We start from the raw sequence: 24,504 nt of genomic DNA, 5'->3' as shown, positions 1-24,504 counted from the left end.
GATTTGTAATACCCAATCAAATCTTTGCAAAATTAACATCGTTCCAAGCTTCTTTTGAATGTAATTTTAATTTTGAGTCACAAACTTTTTATATTTTCTTTGTTTGAAATCTAATATCGGCTCGCGTGATTGGCAGCAGATGTTCAATAATAAAAATGACAATAGTTCAGTATTCAAAGTCTTCATTTTTTATGCCTTTTTGTTAATAAAAGGCCTGTGTCATTTTTAATTCGTTTCGTAATCTGTGCATCTCTATAAAAAGTGCGTTGTTATGAGTTTTTTAAGAAATGAATTAAGAATATCAATCACAAATATATATTTTTATGACATTTTCTTTTAAAATTTAGAACTGGGTAAGTCAAAGGAGGATAATGACAGATCTCCAACTCATATTTTGACCATAAGTCCGCTAAAAACCTGGTTAGTTTTAGTTTGAGTCAGAAATTATGATTAACTCAAGTTTCAAACTACAATGGTACTTAAAATTAAAAAAACAGATACTCAATACAAAGATATGCTATTTATCTTAGTGATAACTTGAATATGTTGTTTCGTAATCTCTGCGTACCCCCATAGGAGACAGGCATAATGTTATGTATGTATGTAGTACATTAAACATAATCCACAAACACTTCGTCCAGCTTGATATCAAGACCTTATTACCAGCGACATCGAAGAATTTCCTCTCCTTTCTTTACGATCAATTCAGTATTTTTACTTGACAAAAGGCTAGAACGATGAGATGGGGTCAGTTCGTCTTTTCATGCTGCCTTTATTTCCGATATCTCAATCCTATTTTCCCTAAAGATATTGCCCGTTATATAGAAACTAGGGTTTGGTTACACTGTTTACTATGAGCGAGTGAGAATCTAAGATAAAATCTATTATAAGGGAAAATCATCAATATACCGCCTTTTAATAAAACGTATTTTGATAGTTCTTAAAGTGTTTTTCTACCAGAGATGCTATGTAGCTATGCTGTGAAACTATGTGACCGTTTCCACTGATACTAAGCTATGTAGCTGTACGAGTAAGATGTGCTATGAAGATGCGTCGTCGCAAAGTAGCTGTGCGAGGAAGATGCGCAGCTCGAGTATGCGATGTATCGATAGTAGAGAAACCATTCATAGCACGCATCTTTCCATATAAAAACATATCTTAGTTGAATCCGTTTCCACCAGTGCTAAGCTATGCGTGCCAAACGCATCGTAGCAACGCAGCATGCAACGTAAATAAGACATCTCTGGTGGAAAAGCACCAATACTCTTCATTTTGTTTTACTAGACGGTTATTCTACTTCTTCTGTGTATTCTTTAAAATTGTATTAGTAATAATATAAATTTCGTCTATTCTGATCTGAAGATCGAAACATAAGTCACGCTTTAGCAATGTTAGTACAGGAATACTATGTATTCAGACATAGGCAGGTGACATAACTCAGTGCTGCAGTTACCGGGGCTACAGCTCGAAAAGCTGGAGTAGGAATTGTTACTATTAGTCAGTAAGAGTTTGACACTTCCTCTCGCCTCGCCTAAGACGTGGGCAGTCATAGAATGATTATTCCCTCTCAAAAAAGGCATGTCACATCACTAATTATTTGGTACATTCGAACTTATTACATATTTAGAAGAATTTGCTTGCAGCTCTACTATTCTATTCGAATAATACAAGGTAGAAAATTATGCTTTGTCAAATAAAACGCAGTTCCCGCTGTTTGTATGACAAACGCTTACAAATGCACGTTCATTGTCATACAAAGAGGTCTGTAAACTCTTTATGGTGTGTGATATCTCTTAAATCTCTTTATCTCCGGTTCTTTATAGAAGTGAACGTAAAATATTATAACTAAAATAGTACTTAACATACAATGAATCGTTTTCATCATCATTTCTATAGAGCAATATAATAAATATATTTTTTATTATAATTTGATTAAGAGACGTTTTTAAGTATTTTTAAGTAAAACTTAAGCATAAAGACCGAATTTAAACTGCTTGTGTAAATATTATGTTTTTTTTTTTAATTTCGTGTAAAGTAATTGCAAGCAAGAACAAGTAGCATAGATTTTCTAGAAGATCACATTTGTTATTAGATCTTAAATAATAGTTTTAGCTTCTTCCAGCGGCTTCGCTCTCATTCATATAACGTATGACCAAAGTCAACTCATAACCTGTCTATATACCAAATTTCATTAAAATCCGTTCAATAGTTTCAGCGTGATTGTTGGATAATAGTGTTCCGTCCACCATCCGTATCATTTCAATGACAAAAGACATCACAAATCTACAACTCCACTAAAGAATAATAACGCCATAGATATACAATAACATAGTACAAACTATTAAGTACAACACTAACTTCTTGGGAACAAAGCTTCTAAACTATACATACAGTTATTGCTTTTTACAGTGACTGTGATAAGTTATAACTCGGACAATACAAAGATTTTATGTTTTACCCCACCGACTATAATAGACAGCGGTAATAAAAACAAACCGTAAACTCTCGATAAAACAATGCTGTTCTGTTTTGTTACTTGGTAGAATACTCAGAAGTACAAGCACACTTACGGTCTTACTAATAAACATTTATACATGCTGTATACACGCTGTATACACGCTGTATACACGCGTTATATTTATATAGCATATTCATTACTAATAATCAATGTATAGGGGTTGTCATCTTATACACCCGTTATAACAGTTGTATAAGTGTATGTCATTTTACACAATCCTTATTTAGTCAAATAAGCTTGTTTAGCGTGTGAATAACCAACAAATAACTTATTGTCGTGGCTTATCTCGTAATATATTTTAATTTAGTGGTTATGATGGATTATTTCGAATATCTGCGCCATTTTAATATTCTTGAGTTGGACAATGAGGAACGACCAAGAAAGACAAAACCTTATAAAACACGTATTTGATGCCTTTTTTTCGAAGAAGATGAATGTACGGGTTTACTAAGAGATATGTCAGAGAAGTGGTGGACTTGATCCGAGAAGACATAGAACAAACAAAGAAGGTTGGCTGGCGGCTTCTCTGTGGAGCTTCAAGTTTGTGTAGCTCTCAGGGTATGGGCGCAGTAAGAAGTACAAGACGATGCAACCAACATACATGGCAAGAGTCAAAAATCAAACATTTACTTCCTCTTGCTGTACTGTAAATTCTTTAAATGTTTGAAACTGGTAATCAGCCTTCATTTCATCAACAACAGAGTCAGACATCATACGATATTACTGGACAAATTGCAAGACAATTGTTTATAAGAACACAGTTTTAACAAACATTTCCTTAAAATAAAAGAACAAGTTTATACTGAGAATGTATTTTATTTATTTGAGTTTCTAGTCAAATATTTTGTTATTTTAAATTTCTTAGCTCTTGTTCAGCTCGCGTCCACTCATAGGCTTCTAGCATGTGTTTCTTTGTTACCTCATTTTCAGTCTACGACAGTTCTCATTGAGAACTTGATTTCTTATCATCTGCTCATCCTTATGCTGAAACAAATAGGTAGTAATTTAAAAAAATATATAGTTTTGAGAATTAACTGGACTAGAATTTGGTAAATAATACTTACTTTACACCTAATCACAAGGGATCCCAAGTAGTAGCACGCTTCCTCTTCTTTGCTACGATACAAACGACTCCATTTCCCATTATTATCAATAATAAAATGAATGCATAAGAAATATAAATACGAAAAACAACACGACCTGAGTTTGTATTTATCTTTTTACATTTCTTGCGGAAAATGACATTTGACGTTTCAAAGCGCGTTCAAAACATGTTCTTCTTTATAGACGACATTTTACTGATTGGAAAATGTTAAATAATTTAATTTAAATATCTACACGTATGTATACTGAAAATATTTTGTAATAAACAGAAATAGTTCATTTCTTATTTTCTAGTCACTGGTAAATAAAATCATGTAAATATGAAAGAAAAATAGAAATAGAAAATGTGGTGTTTTTTACGTTTTATGGTTTCGGAACACTTCTCAAAATGTTACCAGCGGTTAGTGTTATAACAATTAAATAGTTACTCAAGGCTTATACACTGTTTATTAGTAAAGTAGTGTATATCTAGCTATTCACGCCTTATTCATTGAATAAGTAATTAGACGTTAAACAGTTGTTTAACATATTTTTATTAGTAAGACCGTTAGTTTCCAGTAATCGAAACAAGAACGCGTTCGACGTTCTGATTGGTTGGTTCGAATAAACCAGCCAATCAGAGCGCTGATGCTAATATCTAGTATACCTACTTACTCGTACTACTAAATTCTCTAAGTCTATTAAAATACTAGCGTAGCGTAATGCAGGCAACGCATAGTTAACAGTTGGATCTATGTAGCTACATTTAGCCACTTTTTTCTACTGTGATGGTTTAATAGAACAAGGAACAGTTCTAAACTAGATTTTGTAATCAATTGGCCGTCTACGATACTTCTTTTATTAAGAGGGAAAACCTCCAATGCCTTTTCCCGCCTTAGGTGACGCGAGAGGGAGTGTCAGACTTACTGACTAAATACCACCCCGTTCCTTCTCCTGCTTTGAGTCGGAGCCCCGGTAACCTGTAACGTTGTCCGCAGCTCAGGATTCTACGATACGCTAGAAAGTAAATAACAATAAGGACCTTTAAAATGCGCAACTTTTCTAATATCCTTTGAAAATTAAACTAAATCACATGATATCGTTAAATGTAGCAAATATAAAATAGTATGGTTGGGACTTCTGCACTTTTCTCTATTCAATAACAAAGCTAAGCCACTTTTAGTAGCAGTCTAACGCATCGCACACTATTACAGCTTTTGTGATACAACTACAGTATATTATGGAGGGAAGATTAAAACCCGAATATGTAGAAATGAAATCCGCTTTATGTGTACATTTTCACTTTAGTTTGTCACTTTCCACGATATTTTCGACTAATCTAAGGATTATGTGATGTTGGTTGAATAAGGATAAGTAACAATAGGCTGTGAACATGTTGTTTTAACTATTTATTCATTTAACTATATTATTGACTTTATTCTATATTGCCAGCGGTTTCGCCCGCGTTCCTGCGCGATAAAGTAATTCCAGATAATTCCACAATGTAACCGTGAAATTTCATCCCAAACTCTTCAGCCGTTTTGGACGTGGTTGAGTAACAAACACACGCAAACTTTCGCATTTATAATATTTAAGTAAAAACTAAACAAACGAGGATTCTGATAATATATTATGATTAATATTATTTTGCCCCAATTATGTATATATACCTATGTGTACATTGTGTTATTAATTTAATTTCCTCATTTTCATAAATACAGTCAAATGTAACACGACCTACTTATTTATTGTTACTATGCTCGCTTTTCACACATTTTCTCTATACGCTTGGAAATCGGAAATCCCAATAATATTTGTCCGGAAATTCGAATAAATAAATTATTATTATGTTTATTTGCTTCAGATATACACTGGGTAATTGAACGTTTTCTAGGAAAAACTTTTTGGGTGCTTATGTAAATATGATTTTGTTTAAAATATATTTATTTGACTTTAGTATGAAATGCGGTACGGCAGATATTACTATATCATTTTAAAATTTTAAGATAAATTATTTTTTTCTCATAAGTTTGAACTTGCCTGACGAATTTTCTTTACATTAAAACTCATTTCTGATAGTACTGGCCAACAATTCCAAATAGTGATTGAACTTCAAATACTTTAAACCTTTTAACGGTTAATCGCTTATAGTCCGTTACAATCATAACATACCTACAAGTTTTTCCCGCGCAGTATCACCTTCCATCTTAATTTGAGGTTTTAGCCAATAGCCTGCCTTAATAACTGGACTATCCAACACAAAAATAATTATTCGATTCGGACCAGTAGTTTCACAAATGAAAGCGTTCAAACAAACAAACTCTTTCGCTTTATACTAGAAAAATAGAAAAAAAATCTATAATGGCAATGTCGAAATTCTATCGCTAGTAGTGATATCCATGAAATATCTATTCATGAATACCGCTATCGGTTATTGGGAAAGTTTCATAATGAATATTTACTTCAATCCATTCAGTTCAAAACAGATGATTTTTGGCCAAATGCTACCCAAGTTATAGTTTGTATCAAGTTAATCTGTTCCTCGCATGTCCATGTTTAATTAATTGCTTCCCCAGTCCACGTTAATAAGTATTAATCATGCAACACTCTCATTTGTGAATCTGCTCAGTACTGAGTGCCTGGTGTTTACTTGGACTTTACGGCTTAGTGGCTATCATTTTATCATTTTAAGGTGAATTTAAGGTTAAACAGTTTCCAGTTATGTAGCCTGTTTATGTGTCAATGTGAGATGTGTGAGTTGAATGTCGAAGTGACCCGGAGGTTTAAGACGCCCGCTTCTCATACACTAACGGCAAATTCCAATGTAACTTTATCAGAGATTTGTAGAGAAGAAGTACTTTCTAAGATTAGACACCATTGACAAACGATTAAAGAAAATACAAAGTATTAACTATTATAAAAAGTATCAGTAGAAATACTATCTTTAGCCGTTAAATATTAAGAGATAATTTAAGGTACTTAAAAAATCTCAAAAAAAACTTCATCAAGAATAAAGTATTAAGATATAGTTGTACCTAAAAAAAGAATAGATAATTAGTCACTTCATTAACCAATCTTCATGTACTAGAATTAATTAAAGTTAAAAACTAATTCGATTAATAGTTGAAAAGTATTTCAATTACTTTTAAACTATCGAGTAAAGTAGTAAGTTGAAAATAAATAATTTATTGGTAACTTTTAAAAAATTAGGGCCCTAATATTCTACTTTAAAATTCAACTAAGTAGTAATATATTAAATCGTTTTTAAATAAGATTCATGCATTCCCCGAGCATGACGGCTCGCTGTGCACCTAAAATAATTAAACCATAAATAATTACTTTTAGAATGTCAACAAATAAATAAATAATAGTCTATCAGTTTGTCCGTCAGTCAATAAAGGATGAACCTTTTAGCATATACTTCTTGGAGAGCCATGCTTTAGTACAAATGGGCTCACTCGAGGCTCGACCAGAGTGATATCACGGCTTCACAGAAAACACGTTGTATGTGTTTAGTGAAGTGTGAATGAGGTTACCGGAGGCTCAATTACTCCCCTCCTCAATCCTAACAATCCTCAAATTCTTAACCCCTAAAATGCCAGCAATACACTTGTAACGCCTTAGGTGTTTTGGGTGTCCATGGGCGACGGCGATTGCTTACCATCAGGTGATCCGTCTGATCGTTTACCGGCTTATACCATACAAAAAAACTAATAACAATTTACCTAACAAAAACAGCAGCAAAATATAAAAATGCAGACTAAAAACTCAATTTATTTTCACTCACAAACACAAATCACCTTCCATTAATAAAGTACGTTGTTACAAAAACACTGTTGTTGAACAAGTTTCCGAAATTCAAGCCATTACTTTGTGAGGTAGGTGTAATGTTTAACAGTATTGAATAACAGCAGGTGCCTTCATTTCACGGGTCAATAACCCTCGTCTCAACCTCTGAACTGAGCAAAAGTTGAACCTAACTTTATTATACGTAGCGCATGGTTGGTTGCGTGGTTGAAAATGGGACTGGCGAGGAAAGGGTTTGACGTTTTGTGGGACGATCATGGCTGAAATCAAATCAAATCAACAAACGTAGAATATTATGGAGTTTAATGGTGTTAAGCGTTGTCCATCAGTTTGCCTTTTGATAGTTCAGAGATGACATTGGTGGATGCAATAACAAAATAACTATCACCAAATTAACTATAATAATTATCGTGAAGTATACTAAATTAACTTAATTTAACAGTTTACATAAATACACAGAGAAAAGCCTACAATAGGCTGCGCGACGTCGCGTCGCCGTGTCTGTGCACGCTACTCATTATAAGAAGAAGAGTCCCTCTGTGATCTCGAAACTAGTAGAGCTTTTCTCAGTACATTTACTTGAGTGAACCGTTATTTTCAGTTAAATCGCCAAATTAATGTCTCTTTTTTATTTCAGAGAATAATAATAGCGACTGTTACTTTCAAAAGTTTAGAAAATATGATATTACATTATTTATTTATTTATTTATTATGCCGCATATGAAATCACATTCGAACAACAAAAGAAGTATAAGTGACAACTTAATATACGTCATGTGTTTTTCGTTACGATTTGCTCGAAAATTAATTGCAAAATTAAGCGAATATAGTAGGTAACAGTATTTTATTTCGTGTATCGTTTACTTACTTTATACAGCGTAAATTGTGGTTGATATGGTAATATTTTGTAGTAACCTCATTATTCAACGTAAATATAAACATTTTGCTTTTGCCCGAATAATAATTAAGTACGGTTTTCTTGCAACGAAATGGGTAGGTAAAGTTATTACTTATTTTAGCAGTAGCGCGATTGATTCCCGCACGGAACCACTCTTTATGTGAATATTTTTATTGTTGTTTCGGGTCTGGGTGTGATGTGTTTGTATGTGAACTTGTATATTTGTATACGCACCCACGACACAGGAGAAAATCCTACTAAGGCAATGTTTTAAAAGAATAAAAAAGCTACACAGTAGGTAATAACAAAAAAACATTGTTCAGATTAATCATCATAGGATTTTGTTTTAATAAAAAACAAACAATAAAATTTGTTCGCAAATTAAGTACGGTATAGTAGGACAAAATGCGACAAAATTACTGTCGAGGAGAGTGTTTTAATCCTAGATTATCCTTAGGAAAAAAGCTTCAGGGCCGTAATTTTCACAAATATTGAAGTTTGGACGAGTACCTACCTCTCTTTGATCTGACTTTCAGGTTGGAAAAATATAAAGGTTAAATATTCTAGAAGTTACTAAGTAAATATAATTGTGTTTATTGAAGTTTACAGTAAAAATAATTTGTATTATAACTTTCGTTAGACATACTAAATTAATTATTAAGTACCGTATGTTTTTCGGCTTACTGACGTAACTATTAGAATAACAGTTCGCCGCGTTGTGTGTCGCGGAATGCTGCTCATGAATAAGAGTCTGTACCAAGGCTTGAAACTAGTCGAGTTCCTCGTCAAATAATTACATGAGTAAGCCAAAAAACACAATAAGTAAAAATAATTACTTCAGATTACATGTATTATTAAATATTTAATACAAATCAATGCATATTTAGGCTTAAACCAAAATTTTTCACACTGCAGTATTATAAATGTGAAATTTTGTTTGTTTGGATCTTTATCCGTCAATCACACTAAAACTACTGAACGGATTTTGCAAGTGAGTCACAATATCAAGACTGTAATTGTTTTCTTTGTTTAAAGCCAAAATTACGATTTAAATTCAAACAGAACGAAAGATACCCATATTATTTTCGTTCTTTCCAATCTAAAAGGAAAGAACATCTTCGTGAAATTATACTTTCATTCCTATTTTCCTTTGCTAAAAAAGTATAAAAATCTAATTAAATGAAATTGGAATATCTGGACTCACTGATGCATAATGTAAAAGCACTAACTTTTCTAGATTCCACGTCTTTCCTTTCAGATATTAGTGCCTAAAGCTCTAAATTAAGTCTGGAAAATTTTCCTCAAAATCTAATTTCTTAAGAAAACACTACTTGGGAGTGAACAGGCCTCGATCACTAGGTCATTAGAGCTAGCAAATTGGACACACGTGTCTAGAAATTTTTAACGAACTTTCGGATTTTAAGAAGCACTCGGAAAATATTTCTAACTAGGGCAGTCTTAGAAGATTGTAATGAAAATTTGTTCGATGTTACTTTTAAATTCTAATGCGTATTTATTCGTTGTTAGTTTTAAGTTTTTTATAACGTCACGCCTCTAATCCCCGAAGGGGTAGGCAGAGGTGCACATTATGACACGTAATGCCACTGTACAAGGTACACCTACTTTTCACGATTTATGATGTAAGTCCCCTGGATGTGAGCCTATTGCCATATACTGGGCACATTTCCAGATTCCGTGCTAATACTGATATATTTTAGAACCGAAAAAATGCAATACTTCGCCCGACCCGGGAATCGAACCCAAAACCCTTTGCCTGGTAGTCGCACTTGCAACAACTTAGACATACACTACAGAGATAAAAAGTGGAATATTACATCATCGTCTCCTTGTACTTAGGTGTAAATTTAATAAAATATCACAAACACTTTGAAAGAAACAAGCACTTTTCTTCTTTAAATTAGATTAATAAATGCAAAGAAACACTTCCTTAATGAACACTCCTACTTAATTAAAGGAATATTAAAATGTAAAAGAAGATGCATTTCCCAAAGCTCATAACCAAAAATAATAAAGCAAGAATTACTAAGACAACAGATTACATTACGAAGCAGCCAAGACTGAAAATATATTTTAAAAAGCAAAATACGTAATCCTGTCGAAAGCACAAATAATGGGACGCCTAAACATCATGAATTTTAACTCCTTTCCAAGCGAAATGGTGTTCGTTGTTGGTTAGATTAAATTTCCAACGTTTCAAAATGAAAGTTAGGGAAATTTCCATAGTATGGTGTGATATGAAATAAATATATTACCGGAGGAAGTTAGACTAGTGGATATTAAAATACGTGGATTTTTATATTACGTACGTATCTATTTTTACTTAAGGATCTTTTTATGGTATAAGCGGGTAAACGAGCAGACGGATCACGCCCACGGACACTTGAAACACCAGTGGGATTAAAGTGCATTGCTGGTTTTTGGGGTTTAGGAATTTAAGGGTGTTTGGAGAATCGGAGATCGGGAAGTTTCGGAAGGGGTAATTGAGCCTCCGGTAACCTCACTCACACAAGAAAACACAACGCAAGCGTTGTTTCACGTCGGTTTTCTGTTAACCGTGGTACTACCAAACATACTACTAACATAGCTCATAGTATTGATTCGATGACTAGCGATGATGTAGTAACAAAATTCTGTTCCTATCATGCATTACACACATCGGTTGATTTTGTTCAATCACGCGTCCTGTCACGCCGTTGTTGTGCGAGCCGTACCATCAAAGTTTCGCTATTATTCCCTGCACATAATTATATTTTGAAAGCAATTTTACGTCCATTATAGAATAGAATACGCTTTGTTATACAAAGGAAACAAAAAATAAATGGTTCTATCATTGAAAGTCGCTCATTTCAATCTTTAAGAGGACACAATGTTCAATACATTTTAGTGATAGATGAACAGTTCTTTTTTTTAATAATAATCCTCCTGGTTTTGTCCAGAAATAAGCATTCATGTTCCCGGACGCGTTCAATCTGATGAACCGAAAGCTATTCCAGTATAAAGCATGTTATATCCGAAAGTATTCCTCCACTTTAAAAGTACCTTAAATCATCACACGTATAAGAATCAAACTTCCATAAACGAATAAAACAACCAAAACATAAGATCTCTTGAACACAAAGTGTCGTGTTCAATGTTCACATGCTCACGAATCCGTACAGTCCGAACTCTCTCACAAAATTAATGGTTACAATTGACTAACTTCTGCGTTGTGGATTGTAGAGAACAGATACGATGAGGTATGTGCCATGGAGGTATTAGATTCAATGGCTTTTCCTTTTAAGTGACGTGGATGTAATAATACTTTTTAGGTATAATTGTTTTTTATTGTGCCATTTATTTATGAGTATTTCATCATCTTCAACAGTCCGTTCAGTCAAATAACCTTGATAATGGCTTTAGAAACGACAATTAGTCATAATGTTCGCGCTTGGCGTCTATCAGAGACTGCTGCTGCTAGGCCTTTTAAATTCAACGGCAACGGCAACGGCGCGGTGACTGGGCAACTGACTGCCGTGCAACGTGTTTCGGGTTTGAGTCCAGTAAGGAGCAACTGGTTGTGTAATCTGCTATTTTTTGTTTAGGTGTCATGAGCTTGTGAAGTTGTATGTTTATAAACGCACCCACGACACATCAGAAAATCCTAGTGTGGGGCAAACAAAAAGTTCAGCCCGAAGCCTATGGTTGGTTATTATTAACATGACAGCTTCAGTATTAAAAAAAATACTTTGATTAAAAATAACCCTTAACAATATGTTTTTAAAACCCAACTTTATCTGAGGACCGAAATCTAATCCCCATTTTATCCTTTTAAAGAACACCCTCATTCCTTTCTACGATCTACGTCCCTTAACAAGTTGGAAGTCTCCTAATGGGCGTGTCAACGTTTCCGAGCTCCGGACAAAGATGTAATTATTGTCGTATCGAGTTTACTTTATTAAAGCTCCCAAGTAATGATAGGACTGTCTCCTGCAGCACTAATGAAAATGTGGTTATGAACGAAATTGGTAAGAAATATTGTTATAGGCGATCATAATGATCCGATTGTAAAATTTTGGTAGATTATCCAAGGGAAATTCACCTTTTAATCCAGTTTTACTATGGTGAAAGTAGGTGGTGATAATGAAAATTGTGGTATGTATTGCCTACTTTTATTCAGCGTTTCCTACCGTGGAAATAAAGAAATTTCATCGTGAAAGATAATTTTTAGATTTGCTTTATCAATAATACAAAAGCAGTAAAATGTTTTGTGACCAATCATGTAACACTAAAACAATTGAAACGAAAACCTTTACCCAATGAAATGTTAAACGAATTCATTGCCAAGGCAAAAGCCCACTTAGATCTAAAAACTTGTTCACAAACAAATTTCTAAAAGATTATAAGCACTGACAAAGAAATACTCAAAACCCATCAATCGTTACTATCTTTGAACATAAAAGAAAATTGTATAAAAAAAAATTCAAATTGAATTATCTCCAGAATCACACACACACACACAACGTCACGCCTTTTATCCCCGAAAGGGTAGGCAGGCAGAGGTGCACATTACGGCACGTAATGCCGCTATACAATGTACACCCACTTTTCACCATTTGTGTTATAAGTCCCATGTAATAGGGGGTGAGCCTATTGCCATATCCTGGACACAATTCCAGACTCCGTGCTACTACCGAGAAATTTTCGAAAATTCAAAAAAAGCCCAGTAATACTTTGCCCGGCCCGGGAATCGAACCCGAGACCCCTTGTTCGGCAGTCGCACTTGCGACCACTCGACCAACGAGGCAGTCTCCAGAATCAATTTTCAATTCGAAACTAACAATGGAACATGAGATTTGAGGGGTACAAACACAACGTGCTCACTTGCTCAAGATGCCATATTTGCATGGGTTGCACTAAAAAGTCTTACAAAACTAATACACTTACGAGATTCGCTCTGAGAAGGCTGCCTAAGTCCACAAAGAGATGCAATACTCCACTTGACTTAGTAACTTGGGGAATGTTTGAAAACCTCTTTGGTTGGCAGTACTATAAGATTTTGTGAGGCTGGTGAAGGATATTTTCATATGAAAAGATGTTGTTATGTAACACTTGTTACGGGATTATCATCTTAATTTGCTTTTTATTTTATTTATCTTAGTTTAGGAATCACACTATCACTAATATTTTAAATGTGAAAGTTTATTTGTTTGGATGTTTGTCTATCAATTACAATGAAACAGATATGACAGGGTATGAGCTGACTTAGGTGATAGACTTGTGTGATAAAATACTTTTTATCCCACGTGAACGCGGGCAAAGCCGTTGGCAGAAGCTAGTTCAAGTTAAAAGAGTTGTGTTTAAGAAAAAAAAACAAATTTGTCTTGTAAGTGAATAGAAAGGAAAATTTTATCGATCCATTTAATATCCAGCCGCTAGGAAAAATCATAAATACGTCTTTTATTTTAATACTCAATTTATTTCCAATCCGTAATACTCAGAACAGTAAACAGAAACTTCATAGAGGCGATAGAGAACCAATTTTGTACGAGAGTTCCACGAATTTTGCACCTAATCCACTCAGTTCTGTGAATACACCAGAGGAGCTATTGCTCTTTTGTCGTATTGTTTTCTAGGAACGAGAATACTGAAGTTGGCATTACAATAAGCTATTTTATATAGCCATATGAGATGATTATACCTATTTAAAAGTAATAAATCCTTTTGGTACGTATTTATAGTACGATAACGTTAATTGTATTATTACAGATGGCATAGTGAACAAACGCCTACTAGAAATAAAAAAAAGGAATATTCTCCCATATCCATAGCAATAATATAGAATCAAGATCAAAATCCAGACATATATCGTGACTAAAAGTTCACGCAAACTAGTCTTACAGAACTGTGACTGTGACTTTTATAGACTAGCTAGAATAAACAAAAACGAAAAGAATTTTATAAGAAAACCACAAAGCAGTTTATTCCCAACGCACCTATCAAGTCGATCTATCTGGTTTCCCGTTACAACGCAGACGTATTTGCAGGCAAACTTCACAAGATAACCATTGAATCTTTGTTTTCCGTGTTCTTTCTACATAAAAAAGAATCTTATACCTATGTATAGGATGATATAATTTCATTTGTGACTTATTTTATATTGGTTTGATGGTAACTGAAATAAAAATATTAAATAAGCCCAAGCCGAAAGGGTTGCCAGTATGAGCTGGGCACAGAAAAGACCCACCACTGGTTTTCATTTTACACCCCAAGTGCTTGATAAATAGGAAATTAATAATTTCTCAATTAAATACTAGAAACTAATACAACGTACACAGGCAGGTATAAACATAAGTCATTGAATGTATTGCAAGTATGTGCCTCAATTTAAACTCTTTCGTGATATAACAAGTTTTTTTAAACGATCTCATTCATAATGTTATTAAAACTTTCGTGAGACATACTTAATTAACTATTATTATGCGATACACGACGCGACAGTAGCAGCGCGACAATGGCCGCGTCGTGTGTCGCGGAATGCTGCTCATAAATATGAGCCTCCACTCCATGGCTTGAAACTAGTCGAGTTCCTCGTCAAACAGTTAAGTGAGTAAGCTGATAACATAATAATTGATCTCATTCATTTTGAGAACAGTGTTAAAATGAATATACACATAGTAACAAACACATAGTATGTGTTTATTAAAAATATACCCTGTACATTCGGTTCCCAGGGGTCGCAGGTGCTATGAGGTCACACTGCGGTTTCTCCAAACAGAGTGAGTTTATTAATAATTTCATGAAATATGTTCACAAGTCGTGTCGCAACTGTTTCGTGCTTACACGTCTAGTTAAATTCTAGAGAGGAAAATAAATTCGTCGTCGTATGTGTAAAATGTTTGGTTTTACAAAATAGGCTTTCAAACTTTTTCTTTTCGAACTTTGGTAGTAAATAAATCCAATAATATCTACTTTGCTCGATAAATAATTTATTTTAAACCAAGGGAGACGCTTTAAATTTTCTTTACGGCCTCCATTTTTTTAAATCAGGTCATTTCTCTCCTAACACTGAAAAATACTATGCTAAAAACTGCATCAAAACTGGTTCAACCAAACGCGAGATAATCGCGCAAAAACATACATACATAAATACAGGTCAAACTAGGAACCGTATTTTTTTTAAGTTGGTTAAAAATACAAGTTGAAAAATATAATAGTTAAGCTTGTCATATAGCTATTGTATATTTCAGTTGCGTCAGTAAACGTAAGCCTCAGGACGTGCTTGTGGTCTTTTTGGTAAAAAAGGGCAATTCGAAGCATGATACCTACAATAGTTTTAATTTTGTAACTGTTTATTCAAACCATGATACAATAGGTTTAACTTTTATTACATCTATATCTGTTTAAAATCACACCACCTTTTTGAATCATTCACTTCAAGCAGCTGCTTCAATTAGTGAATTAAGAATCGTCCCCACTAGGAACATTTGTCGACTGTGCGACTAGGAACAGTTTCAACAATGTCGTTCAACATCGTCCGACATCGCCCGATGTCTCCTGAGACACATGTCGTTCGACAAATATTCTTAGTTGGGACGAGGCTTTATATCTAGTTAAGTCAAAATCACTAAAATAATTGAGAAAAAAGTTACATAAAATAAACACTTATTACTTTTATATAATCCTAGAAACTTCTTTAACAAAATACGATATAGAAATGATATATCGCTTGTCAACCATAATATTTGTTGTTGGCCAGTTATCGTGGTTCTTTCACCAGACATATCGTCACAGTAAGGTTGACCTCTCTATGAAATATTGGAGCCTCTAACAAGCCATGAAATAGTCTCTGGACATTAACCTCTAAGGTCTTTTTTCAGGTCATTGACCGATCTGGCTTCTCTCCAACATAATGTTTGCTATAAGAGAACACGTATAAAAGTCGGCTTTTATCTAATTCGATGAGGCTATTTGAATGGATCGTTGATTTAGCTGTGCATAGGATAAAGTTAGATGAGAGGAGCCTGTGCAAAAATTTTATAAAATAAGTATTAAAACATTAGGAATAATGGTTGCAATGTCATAATGTTCACCTCTGCATAATCCTTCGATGATAAAAGGCGTGACGTTGCATATTAAAACATTAGGCTCATAAACTTGTCATTTACTAGCTGACCCGACAAATTTCATACTGCCTCAAACATTATATTTCCACCTTTTAAACCTTCCCTGGACTTCTACAAATAATTCAAGGCCAAAATTTGCCAAATCAGTCCAGCTGTTCTCGAGTTTTAGCGAGACTAACGAACAGCAATAGATTTTTATACATATACTAGCGGACCCGACAGACGTTGTCCTGTCTACACGTCTTTAATTTGAAAATTTTAAACTTTTTTTAATAAGCTAAAACATTCTGGACCTTTTTGATGAAAATTGTTATTCAAATGTTATGACAATATCTAACGTCATTAATATTTGACACTGCGATGGTAGCGCCGTCTGTCGGATCCAATGTAAAATATTCCAAAATCAAGAACTACTAATAAATTAAAAACTAATTAAAAAAACATTGTCCAGCGGACAAAATTGTGAATCTAAACCATTCTCAGATCCCCTTGAACACACACAAAAAAGTTCATCAAAATCGGTCCACTCGTTTAAGAGAAGTTCAGTGACATACACACTTACAGAAGAATTATATATATAAAGATACATCAAATAAAGTTTATGTAATTAGATATAGATCAACAGGAGAAAATAAATTAGACTTTATTTACTTCATTCAACTTGAAGAAAACAAAACAAAACATATAAAGTCGTTAAGGGTTACAATCACAAGACAGAGTTTTCTTCTTATCTAGTGCAGAGGTAGTTTGTTTAAACTCTAAGTAATCTAACATTAAACATGTGTTCTTGCTGCAGTGAGATTTATTACAGTCTTTAGAACAAAGGGGAGATAAAAATGTTCTTTCTTAATAGTGACGTAAAACAAGATTGAGTTAATACGGTTCCAACTGTTTAGGTACGATTTTAAAGTATATTTTTTCTGAATTTGGCTGAAGATAAGTAATTGGTTTTGATTTTAAAATGTAAATGAATAAATGTGATCTTTGTTTTGTAAGGGAAGTCTTCGATTAATCCGATTTGTAGGCAAAACGTCATGGAGTTATTTTAATTATTGTAATTTATTTTTAGATTATTATAATTTTCACGGCGTAGTTCAACACGGTGTCTAGAATTGAGTTATATGTATATATTCGAAAATAGCATATTTTGACAAAAAAATATTTTCTTTATGCAATGGAACTTTCGTGAGACACACTTAATTAATTATTACGTCATCGGCTTAATCGCTTAACTATTTGACGAGAAACTCAACTAGTTTCAAATCATGCTAAAGGCTCATATTCAGCAACACACAACGAGCAGCATTCAGCGATACAGAACGCGGCGACTGTCTACTGCTAGCGTAGCTAGCTGCTACAAAACTAGTCGAGTTGCTCGACAAATAGTTACATGAGTAAGCCGAAACACATAATAATTAATATATTACTCTACTAGTATAACTCCCAATTTAATTATACTTCATACACAATTTCAGAACTAAATATCTAGAAGCACTAACACTTATCATAGTAATCATTCGTAGAATTTAACGAGCACTAACATTAATTACTCGTACTACATCAATCTGTTTCCGAACCTACAAACACAGGTTTGACGTGAATACCAACATACCTGGAATTACAAGGCTTATTTGCGCCACTAATCTAGCTACGAATGATTGAACGGTCTGTGTAAACAATCTCTTATAGAGATACAGAAATGTAATCAGTTTTTTTTTGTGGAAATATATTCATCCAATGTCTTCTTATGCCTTGGGTGAAGCGAGACGGAGTGTTAGACTCTTACTGACTAAAAACCACCCCGTTCCTACTCCTGCTTTTCGAGCCGGAACCCCAGTAACCCGCTAGGTAGTAAGCAGCTCCGCGAATCAGTTTATTTACAAGTATTTTCTAAATAACTCTTGGATAGTTGAATTCTTTAGTAGAACTTAACATCTTTTCAAAGACTCTTGATTTAATAAAAAAATCACTCTTAAATAAATCGTAGCATTAAGTAGACTATTTGAAGTCCTAAGTTGTTTGTATGTAGAAGCACCAAAAAAAAAGATAATTAAAATTCTCCATCTAGATCAAAACACGTCATTTCGCTACCACATCACAATTAAAAAAAAAATTAAACGTAGGAACGAACATCAAAAATTCAAGAGGTATTCTTTAATAAAAGGAAATCTCATGAGGGGCCCTCCTACATTAATTTTAGGAGAAAACACACTGAGATGAATTACGAACGACGGTTGACTAAGTAATGAGATGGATGGCGAATGTAAACCAGAACTCTAGTGGATAAATCCTTAGGGAGGCAACGTTTCAACACGAAAATGTAATGTACCAATTTTGCTATTTAATGAGATAAAAGATATGGTCTAAGTCATAGCCCGGTTAAGAAATGTACTATACATTTGACCTTGACATAATTCATATAGAGCTGAAAATTGGCATAGATATGAAGTACATTAGTCAGTGTGATTATAAGATTGATAAGATAAACTTCAGGAACGTAAGCTATTTTAAAGGGCGGGAGATGGGAATCATCCAATGACTTCTCCAGCCTTGGGCGAGACGTGAAGGTGTGTCAGACTCTTACTGACTAAAAACCACCCTGTTCCTACTCCTACTTTACAAGCCCCCGGTAACTCGCTAGGCTGTACGCAGAGGAAAGTAGGCTGCAGTGGTATTTACATAACCCAATTAGACTGATATACAGTTTTCTAAAAAAAAACTTATTTTAAACAATAGATTAACCTCACATATAGTGAGGGTGAATGCATAACATTACAAAAGTTCCTTAATAGAAAAAAACTGAACGAAACTGACTTTTTATAATATAGTAATTTTTGCTTTTTATAAGCACGTAGCGTTAAAGGCTTTTAAAATATTATTCCTACATAATAATATGTGTACTTAATGCACACGACTTAAAATTAATGCGACATTCATGTAGTTTATAATAAGTAGCAACTTCTCGGCATGACACGTTTACGTGATCTTAGTTTCTTCACACAGCTAGCTTTCTCAATTTCTCCAATTTCAATCATATCACAAGAAAGAATAAAGTCGAAAATCTCTTGAAAGAAATTTGACAAATAGAGGTAGCTCAACTTATAGTACTCTGTACAATATTACTTGCTTAATCAAATTGTTATACAGAACATCAAAACAAATGATAAGGAACTTTTCTATTTTTGTTCGAAAAACGAAAGTAGAAACTTAGCGGTAACATTGCTTTTAGTAAGTCCACAAATATGTCTCAACTAATCCGCGTACTGCGAGAGAAAACACGTTTCTTTGATTGATTTGATATGTGGAGGACCACAGATCCAAATCTGATCTCCTCGTTTTTATGGTATAAGCCGGTAAACGAGCAGACGGATCACCTGATGGTAAGCAATCGCCACCGCCCATGGACACCCGAAACACCAAAAGCGTTACAAGTGCGTTGCCAGCCTTTTGAGGGTTAGGAATTTAAGGGTTGTTGAGGAATCGAGGATTGAAAAGATTAGGAAGGGGGGTAATTGGGCCTCCGGTAACCTCAAATACACAACGAAACAATGCAAGCGTTGTTTCACTCCGGTCGAGCCGGCCCATTCGTGCCGAAGCGTGGCTCTCCCATACTTAAATATCCTCATATAATACCGATATCGATCCTACTGAAGATTTTCTACTTGAATAAAATTGCAATAAAACTACAAAATAGAAGTGTTACACCAGAAGTCAAATTGTTTGTCCAATAATTATCGACATACACACATACATATTTATTTGCACACTGAATTCCTACATTTTTCCTCATAGCAAATACATGAGATGTAGGATAATAAATGTGTTATTTCCTTTGTAGCAATAATAAAGTGACGCCTGTAATCGTTGTCGGCTCGTTATTGACACAGTCAATAGTGGTATACGAGTATTCGGTGATAACTTTGAATCAACAATAGTGTTTGCATGATGTGAATTGATATAAAAAACTTAAAGGCCGTGGCCATGTTTGGTTTTGTTAAAAAACAGAAAATAAATAAGTTATAGGTTCGCAAGAGTTAAAGTGAATATCATCTCATGGCCAGACGTACTCCATTGTAGGCCGCATTATCACTTACCACTAGACGAGATAGCGACCAACGTCCACCCATCAAATATGGGTATATAAAAGAGCGGTTTCATACTATATCTGGTCCAGATCTTTTATTCGTAGAACTATGGTATTTGATTCACTAGACCTTCATCATCCGATTTTCGACTTCCCAAAAATAGTTATACGGTAACTAACATACATCACGGATTCGAATCCGATTTGGATCGGACTTAGTAAGAAGCAGTTCTTACAATATGCAGTCAATGAAATTTTCTTTGTAAAGATTAAAACCGAATAAACATATTCAAGTTTCAAGGCCAATCTAACTACAGCTAACTTTCCCTATCAACACTACCACTTAACCACCTTCACGAAATCACGTAACAAATGTAATAGGTAAATTGGTAAACCAAACCAAGCAATTACCGCGGCTCGTTGGCACAATTCAAAGCGCATTAATCAGCTTGGCACTACATCAGAGTAATCTCAACTGGAACGTTTCGTACTGCGGCTGTTTCTAGTACTATGTATGTAGGGAGGGAGTACAGCATCGTCTAATGACTTTGGTGTAGGAAATATTGTTATTGGTAATGGATTTGTGTCTAGATAGTCAAAGTTCCGGAGCTATGGACTACCTAGTGGGTTTACCGGGGCTCCGGCTCTAAAAGCAGGTGTAGGATGGGGGTAATTTTAAGTCAGTAAGAGTCTGACGCTCCTTATCGCGCGAATGGTCTTCCCCCTCAAAAAAAGTAGTCTATCAGTGAAACTAATTGGTTGTTCCTAAGGGTAGCTTGGATAGTGTTTTGTGCGCCATAACAGAAATACGCATTTTTTTTTAAACTATATCAGAATTTAGCACCTGCTACTAAGGGAAGTTGTTGGAGTACGTTCAATAAAATTCCCACGTTCTACAGGGGATTTCGGAGTCGCAGTGAAATCACTGAGAACAACGACGCTGCTGCCTAAGCCCGCTCTATGAAAGCTGGTCGCAGTTTCAAAATATAGCTAAAAGCAAGAAGCATTTTAAAATCTAAAAATATATATGATACAAAGACAAACCACAAAAATGTTGACAAAATCCCTTTCCTCCTTCCCTCAAACAAACAAATTATACATGTCTAAACTGTTGATAATGCTAATTATAACAGCATAGTGGGTGTTCTAATTAAAAAAATACACTGAGAAATTGGAACTAGCCTATAATTTTCAGATAAATATCAGCTCCAAGCCTTGAACTATGAAATATTCATGAAGACAATGTAATTTGTTACCGATATTGCTCCTGTATGTTACCACGATCGTAATTTTACTTTGAGTACAACAAGCGACAAGTAAATGAGTTTTTTAAACCACCAAACATGTCTGAGACGATGAGATTATTTTTATATATTAAGAAATATATTTAAGGTGTATTTTTTAGTTTCTTTTTTAATTGTATAAGCCGGTACAGGAGCATACCGATTATCTGATGGTTAGCAATCGCCACTGCCTATAGACACCCAAAACACCAGAGGCGTTACAAGTGCCTTGCTTTCCATTTGGGGGTTAGATTATAATAGAATTATAACACCATAGTGGGCGTTATTGTTGGGCCTATAATTTTCAGTGGATTGGGCCTTGAACTATGAAATATTAATGAAGACAATGTAATTTGTTACCGATATTGCTCCTGTATGTTACCACGATCGTAATTTTACTTTGAACACAAGAAGCGACAAGTAAATGAGTTTTTTAAACCACCAAACATGTCTGAAACGATGAGATTATTTTTATATATTAAGAAATATATTTGAGGTGTATTTTTTGTATCAGTTATATCAGCCGGTAATCGAACAGACGGATCACCTGATGGTAAGCAATCGGCGCCGCTTATGCGCACCCAAAACAACAGAGGCGTGACAACTGCGTTGCCGCCCTTTTAGCAATATAAGTTTTGTTGGGGCTCCGGTAAACTCACTCACACAACGAAACACAACACAACGAAGTTTCACGTCAGTATCACTACGATCCGAAGCATGGATCTCCCACACTTAAAAATCGGTTTCTCAATAATCGATTTGATAATAAAGTACTTAAGCTTGATAATGAATGGAACATTCTACTAAATTAAACTGCTGCTCAAAAACCTAATAGCGTTTTGTGAATCATGAGACCCATATATATAACCAGTAAACAAAGAACAATTAACCTGTATCGGTGACTTAAAAAACTTACAAAACAAAACAAATTGCAAAAACGACCATTTATCAAAAGTTAAAACATGAATTTAAATTACGTTTGGTTTGCAAAAATGTCAGTAACCCATATATATCGTTATTTAAACGAACACTATTTTATTTTATCACTGAATTTGGCAAATAGCAATTTCACAATGAAACTGCAAATACTACTAGCAATAATGTAAATGTCAATCAATGTTTGTCCAAATATCGAAAACGGCTACAAAGCCACAATGTAAAAAACGTATTAAAATGCGTCAAACTTCACGCCTTATATTCCTGAAGGGGTCGGCAGAGGTGCTCATTTTCACCATTTGTGTTATAAATCCAATGTAATATGGGGTGACTCTATTGCCATATAGGTAGGTACTAGACACATTTCCAAACTCCGTGTCGAGAAGCCAAGTAATAGTTTGCCCGATCCAGGGAATCGAACCCAAACAAATGTCGACTACTCAACCCACGAGGCAGACTAAAATGCGTAAGTAGTTTGAATATGTATGAAATATATATATACATTATAATTAAGTTAAACATAATTATAATAATAATTTATTGATTTTCGTGATTATTATTTAATTACAGGCCCACAAAAAAATGATAATTTATTAAACCATTGTAGCTTTGAACCATTTCATACATTTGAATATTATATTCAAAACACATCTCCATAGAAACACTACAAAGCTATTACTAAAGCACCAAAGAACTAGTAACAATTGGTACAGAGATACGCTAGAACAATTGATTCGGGTTCAACGTTCGATCTATGAATGTGTGAACATTAATCGTATGCTCGATCGAGTATAACTCCAATGGATAACCACTAGCATTACGAGATATGGTACTAATTGGAAGCTACTGCCCTACTATGTAAGACAGATTTATATCAGACGGCAAAGGTTAATAGCGTACAAACTTGTATCATTGTAACTGGTCGATGTTGTATTTCATAATGTATCTATACTGTCTAATTGACTGCCTCGTTGGTCGAGTGGTTGTAAGTGCGACTGCCGGACAAGGGGTCTTGGGTTCGATTCCCGAGTCGGGCAAAGTATTACTAGGCTTTTTTCCATTTTTCGAATATTTCTTAGTAGTAGCACGAAGTCTGGATTTGTGCACTGTGCTTAAGTCATTCTGTGTCCTGCATTAAATTCACCGAGGGAAGTGGAAACTATCGCTTTCTTTTTCTTCTCCTCTAATAATATCTTCTGATTTATTTCGTTGCGGGATCCAAGACAGTTATGGAACAAATTCGTCACAACCTCCCAAAACTGCTGCAACTTCTGTAAGCCAGAATCTATAGTAGATACAACCATGAAAACACCGGAACACTGAATGAATGACAGACATGAATGACTATCTTGGATCCGTCTGGAAGATTTTTACGGCTACTATAATCTTAAATGACACACACATTACCTTCTATTAACACACACAATAGGTACCCAAATTTAACTAAAGCACCATTTTTATTCCCTTACTCTAAATAAAAAACGTACTCCTACTACTAAATTGAGTCCTTACAAAAATTTTCATATAAACATGTTGAATAACGGCAAAAAAAAAGAACGGAACGACCCGAGAATTTTCTTAACAAGCTTGTAAAATGTTTAACAATCTCCTTTAGAGATTGGCTTTGCGTATTTAGGAAGAGCCAGTATCGCGTTCACAAGATATTTTTATCAAGTGTCGTCATCTACCTTAATGTTCTCTGATATAAGTATATTTTTTCTTATATTTCAGTGTTTGTACGAGTTTTCGAGCTCGAGCTTCGGTTGAGATGA

The 24,504-nt window shown here is 34.4% G+C and overlaps 1 long non-coding RNA gene across 1 annotated transcript; it reads right to left on the bottom strand.

Annotated features, from left to right (window-relative positions):
• Positions 1-3,314: 3,314 nt before the first annotated feature.
• LOC118270008 (uncharacterized) lies at positions 3,315-4,177 on the bottom strand. Its single transcript, XR_007707447.1, has 2 exons — positions 3,583-4,177; positions 3,315-3,502 (listed from the first exon to the last, which is right to left on the bottom strand). It is a non-coding gene; the product is annotated as an uncharacterized LOC118270008 (long non-coding RNA).
• Positions 4,178-24,504: the final 20,327 nt, after the last annotated feature.

Source organism: Spodoptera frugiperda, chromosome 30, assembly GCF_023101765.2.
Source record: "Spodoptera frugiperda isolate SF20-4 chromosome 30, AGI-APGP_CSIRO_Sfru_2.0, whole genome shotgun sequence".
NCBI classification, from domain to species: Eukaryota; Metazoa; Arthropoda; class Insecta; order Lepidoptera; family Noctuidae; genus Spodoptera; species Spodoptera frugiperda.
This window is presented reverse-complemented; position numbering and strand designations above follow the sequence as displayed.